Below are 6,397 nucleotides of genomic sequence, written 5' to 3'. Positions count from 1 at the left end.
CCACACTGTTCCCTTTCACAGCCTTTTCCCCCAGTTGAGATGAGTATCAAATAGGGCTCTGGGGTCCAGGGCAGAGGTAGAGCCCCAGGTGGCTGGGCAGAGATGGAGCAAAGCGGGGTGCGGAGGTGAGAGCCCCCCTACAGCCTGCGCAGTGCCCAGCGGCGGCTGCAGCAGTGGCCTCAGATTTACAGCTGCCCTGGTGCTGATGCCATAAAAGCAAACGATCCTTCTCTGTACTAATTTCTGTGTAATTAGATCTCTCCTGGCATGGAAAGTGGGGAGTGGGGGTGGCCAGGAGGGGAGGGTGCCAAGGACTCTTCACAGAGGTGGGAGGAGGGGCTGTGGGACACACATGGCTTCCTGTGGGGAAGGTTGGGCACAGGGATCTGCATGCACTGTGACAAAGATGGAAAATGCAATCATGCTCACATGGAAGGCCAGGAGGCAGATGAGTCCTGATGTGACCACGCCCTTGTACCCAGGATAGAGACAAAGCTGGGATCCTGCACAAAGATCCTGAAGCTGGGAGAATAATTCCTGGCAGGTCTGTGTACACATGGAAGGAACTGAAATCCTCGGAGGAGCTGCACACAGATTCCCCTGCAGGCAGCTAGATTCCAAAATCCCCCAGAGAAGCCCAAACAACAAAGACTTTGTGCAGACCCATCACATTTACATCCACATTTATAAAACAATATATACATACACATTTACCTGCATGAAAGCAGACACTTCTCTTAGATGCTAAAATGACAGCATCTGCACTAAATAGGAACTCAAATGTTTGTTTCTTCCTCCGCCCCTGCCCATTGCTTGCCAATCTCTTAGAGGCAGAAAATTAAAGGATGAAAAAAGCCTTTTTTAAAAGCAAGTTTTCTTTAAGATACTTGAAGAGGGATCCTATTAGGCCAAAAAGAAAAAAAAAAACTGCACAAGAAATGCAGAGGAATGTGGGGATGGTTAGAAGGAGAATGACCCTGGAATTTTGCCTTTCCTTGGGAAGAACAAAGTCTCAGAGAGGAAAAGAAAATAGTTTTTATTACTACCAGTCCCCCTACCCTTACCATTCGGTGATAAACAATGACCATGGGTTCCGCGTTCATGCCATTTGGAACAACACTTCTACCGAGCTAAGTATTCATTATGCACTGGAGTGCATTTGCAGAGGGACCTCAGAGGGCCTCTGAGCCGGTCTCCCTCTGCAGCCCAAATTTCCTTCATGGTAGGCCTGCCAGGGAGTCAGCCAGCTCCTGCCGAAGAGGAGCTCTTCACTTCATAAACAGTTGGCCCCTGTCACTGGACAGACAGCTGTAATGATTCGACTAGTCTTCGGGAGAATTGACATCGGTCTTCTTTCCCATTTCAGAATATTCTGTTTCTAACTGCCTGTCATCTCTCCTTGAGTTATTCTAATGTTTTAAGACCAGTTCAATCAAAGCATTAATCGTCCCCCCACAACAGCAATAACAATTAGACACCCATTGGAAAATCAGGAGATTCTGATCTCCACAGATGACTGTCATGTACTTATCTTAAGCCCTTGTTCTAATGGGTAATTCCTGATTAACCTGAGTAATGAAAATGTATCACAATAAAGAAAGATTTGTCATGCCTTGTTATCACTTCATAAGGCTGTCCTTCTAGATACCTGCCATAACACCAGGATATTTCTATCCCAATAAAACATGATCATGATATGCTTGGCTAATAAAAAGGAAAAAAGCCACGTATTAAAAATATGTTTAAAATGATTTGCATGAGTGATGTAAATATAAACCACCACCATCATCATTGTCAACATCATCCTCAGTTTGCCTTTTGAAATCCCTGCCCGACCTTGGAGTAGGGGAGATAAAGGAAGAGGGAGGCAGAAAATGAGCATCTATTAAATGCTTCCCATTTCTAGGCACTGTGCTAAACACTCACAATCACCCTGTGAGGTGGGTATTATTATGCCCTTGCAGGCGAGGAAATTGGGCTCAAAGAAGTTAAGTAACTTGCCTGAGGTCAGACTGCTAGTACAGGGGATCAGGATTTTAACCTAGGTATGTCTGATTCCAAAGCCCACATTTTCCCCCTTAAAATCAGACGGGTTAATTTTACTTTGATGCCAGCGGAGCTTCACCGAGTGGATCTATACACTGACATGACTCCAGTGAGGAGTATGTTGGGCTCAGAGACCTCTCTGTTCCCAGATTCCCAGACTTCCTGCCAGGGAGCCAGCAGTTCAGAGCCTGAACTCTGTGGCTTTTGTGCTCAGTGACATTACTGCCTTCACCCAGGGGTGCCCCCGTGATTGCGGGCAGTGCTACACACATTGTCACTGTTGTACAGTGATACATTCCCAAAACACAGTGTCACGTTCACCCTACACTGGGACTCACACGGGCTGGCTGTTCCTTCTCTTCTTCCAGGTGGTGGTGCGCACAGCCAGCAGGGGTCGCCGGCACACCAGGAATTACTGCTAGCAGGGCCTGTCTCCTTCTGCCCTAACAGGACTGAATGTTCCTCCTCCTCTGCTCTTCTCTTAAAATCTCTTGCTAATCCCTCCCCTTTCCAGATTTCCCTTTCAAGCTCTCCTCCCCCTCCCCAGACCCTAGATTCCTAAGAATGAGCGGGATAGTTGCCCTTTATGTGGCACCTACATGGCGAACGCCAACATAGACTAGGGACCAGGGATTCTGGCTGTCAATCCTGCTTTAGGGATGCCAGAGAGTTGGTAAGAAGCTTGGAGTGCCCAATTGTCTGATTCACCCTTGGCCAGTTAGGACTCTCCTTCCTCTCAGTGTTTCCTCAACCTATTGCTTTGCAGTCTCCTTTACATCACCCTGTCTGGACCATTCTTTTATCATCCCATGTTCACGTAAGCTTTTGCCCCAAACATCCTCAGACCCCCAGGGTCCTTTAGGCTTCCTCATCTTGGGAGAACAGAAGAATAAAGGAGGAGGCAAATTTATGGTGGAGTAATCTGTGGCCTGTGGTTTTTGGATGAGAAATCATAGTTTGGGGAGAACAGGGGAGGGACCCAGGTACCCTGACTCACAACTGAAAGAGAGGCCAGGTGTCTGCTTCCCGCAGGAAAGCTGTGGCCGCCTTCTGGGAGTGGCATCTCTCTGCTCTTTTCTGCCTCTCCCCTCCCCTGCGGTAGCAACAGCGCCCCAGCTTTTCCATGCCCCCTCCTCTCTGCCGCCCCCTCCCCTCAACTCCTGGAGCCCAGTGATTGGCGGCTGCCTGCTGCAGGGCCGGCTGGGTTTATGGCTTTGCGGCAGCTGGGGAGAAAGCGAGGCCAGAGACAGAATATGGAAACCAACCAAGAAATGGAGAATGATGAAAGAGTAAAAGGGAGGGAGATGGAGACAGAGGCAGAGAACCCTCAAGGATAACAGATACCCAAAATCAAAATGATGAAAGAGACAGCTTGAGCAGAGATGGACACAGAGAAAATTTCAGAGAGGCTGATAAGAGATGAAAACAGTGTAAGAGGGATAGGGTGAAAGGAAGAGCAAAGCACACAGAAAGTCATTTGGATAAGCCCTGAGAGTAGAGATGTGCAGGGCTTTCCAGGGGGCCAGGAATTTCTGGTGGTACCTAGAGAGTGGGGTAGACTTCTACGGACTCCCAGAAATTTGGATACAAAAGAGGTTGGAGGATCTTGCCGCTAATCTAGTTCACCAGGGCTCCGATTCATCTATTTTAGCCTTCTCCATGTTCACCCCCACCTGGAATTTTAAAGGTTATTATAGGAATATCCTCCTGCAGGATGACCCATGACCTGGTGGGGAAGGATCTTGTTCCATTTTCCGTGGAATGAATGGGAAAACTGAGGTCAGAGATTTGGGAGTGATTTTAACATTAGAGCCACACTTTGTTGCACGTGGATTAAGCTGTAGGGTTATTGGCTCTCTGTCGTGGCGCCTCAATTTAGCACATAACACATTTACCTTACGTTATAGTAATTTCTCTGTATATCCTTATTGCTGATATATAAGTAAGCTCCTTAACATCAGGATCTGAGCCTGCCCTTCCTTGTGGCTCCCACAGCGCCTTGTTCTCTTTTATTGAGTGAACCAATGAGTAGTCCCTGGAGATGTTTAAGCAGAGATTGGATGACTACCAAGGAGCGATGTGGGCCAGGGAATTTCTGCACTCAACGAGAAGTTGGAAATAGATCTTTAAGCACCTTCTGGGTTTGGAGGTTCTATAAGTCCATATATCTGAACCTGAGTGTGCTCTTTCTTCTCCTGGTTCTCCAGATATGCAGGAGTAACATGCAAAGTGGGAAACCCCAAATTACAAAGTATCTGCTATGGAGAGGCTCTGTACAAGGCATTTTACACATCTGATGTCATATAATCACCACAATTACTTTTCCAGGTAGGCGTTATCCACATTTTGCAGGTGAGGGCTGAAAGAGATGAGGTGATCTGCTCCAGGTCACCTGGTTAGGACATATGACAAATTAAGTCTAGAGACCTCTGAAGCCTATGTGATTGCCACAACACAGTGTTTCAACCAATTTGAGAGATTTCCAAGGTTTCAGAAATGCGAAGAGGGAGTTGAGAAATGGGGGCAACAGGGAGGAGACATGGGCTTCTAAATTTAAGGTTAGGAGAGAGATTCTGGGCTCTAAGCTGGGAAAAAAAATCCACTTTTCTGAGTTAGAACAAGACATTTCTGCTCTCATCTGATTATCAACCAGACCTGGAGAAGGAGGGACTGGGACAGAGAAACCTGGAGATGGTGTATTAAGCACTGAAATCTCTTGCCATAGGTTATGGAGTGGGGAGCAGGAGACACAGGTGTGCCTACAGAATGCAGTTTTGGGAATTTCAAGTGTTTACCCTTCTGCTGTGAGGGATGCTGGGAGTCTGGGGGAGTTTAGGGATGTCCAGGCTGTAGGGGTCTTATTCAGTGGCAGGGCTTAGGCAAGTGCTGTGCAGTAGAAATTTAATATGGGCCACATACATAATTTAAAATCTTCTAGTAGCCACACTTTAAAAAGTGAAAAAGAACTAGGTGAAACTAACTTCAATAATGTATTTTATTTAACCCAATAATCCAAAACATTATCATTTCAACATGCAATCACTATAACATTACTTAAATTCCCTTTTTGTTATTCTTTGAAATCTGTTCTGCAATTTGCATTTAACAAATCTCAATTTGTATTAGCCACGTTTCAAGTGTTCAGTCGGCACATGTGGCTGATGGCTACCAATGCAGGCAGCGCAGGCTTAAGCGTGCTTCACACCCGGCTAGTCAGAGGCAGCGGGATCTTTGATGTTGGACCCCAGACATTTCGGTTCCTGCCCTTGATTTTTCTTACATTTCGACTTAGGAGTCCTTGTTTTTATTTGAGTCAGGAGACATACTCCCAATCCTCACGGGTCAGAAGAATTGCGTATCTGTTGCAGGGTATCTATTGCAGGCTATGCGAAGTCCAGCTGCACAGTAACTTCCACCCGCAATACTCTCCTTAAGTGCCTCTGGCCGAGCCACCAACGACCTGCTGGCGGCTAAACCAACAGTTTCCAGAAATAATTTCCTCAGCTTCTCTGTTGCACCTGCTACTGCTGGCCTTTCTCCTTGATTCATCTCTCCTGCGTTGCTTCCTTCTGTCTTCTCCATGACTGTGCATTCTCCAGCCTTCCCTTCCATGTTGATGGTCCCCTGGGTGCTGCCCTCGGCCCTCTTACCCTCTCACTCTACATGCAAGGAGACCTGGGTAGTCAGTCTTCATTCTTAGCACCTTTACTTTCAAGAATCTTGTCTTTATTGACAGCTCCAAACCCTCTTGAGCTCCAGACTTAAATATCTATCCAATTGCCTACTGAATCTCTCTCTCCTTTGAAAGATCCCAAAGACACTGGGAATTCAACAAGACAAAATTGCCCTGATCATCTTTCCCCCAAAGTATTATTTCTCCATTTGTATAATTAATTTGGTGAATGGCATCAGTTGGTTACCTGGCTGTTGAAACCAGAAACCTGGGATCCCCAGGACTCCTTCTGTTCACTCCCCATATCTGATTATCAACAGGTCTCATTAATGCTGCATTCTAAAGAATTCTGCCTCTTTTCCTCTTGATAGTGCTTAAGTTCGGTGCTCAACATTTTGGCCAAGTTTATTACAATGGGTTCTTAACTGGTTTCTCTGGACTTTCATGATCTGGCAATAGAGTGTAACTCCACACAGGCAGGCATTCCTACCTGTTCATGTGTTTCCAGTGCCCCTGGCACATAGTGGGCATTCAATGAGTATCTGTTGAGTAAATGTGTAAGTAAATGTCTGTTAGTCCATCTTTCCAGTCTCACTTCCCACACTATGTGTGATCTTTCCTCAGCAGCCCTACCTGAGTATTTAGATTTCTGAGTGAGTTTTCGCCATTTTGTTCCTT

Source organism: Vicugna pacos, chromosome 12 (genome assembly GCF_048564905.1).
Source record: "Vicugna pacos chromosome 12, VicPac4, whole genome shotgun sequence".
Classification (NCBI taxonomy): domain Eukaryota; kingdom Metazoa; phylum Chordata; class Mammalia; order Artiodactyla; family Camelidae; genus Vicugna; species Vicugna pacos.
This window is presented reverse-complemented; position numbering follows the sequence as displayed.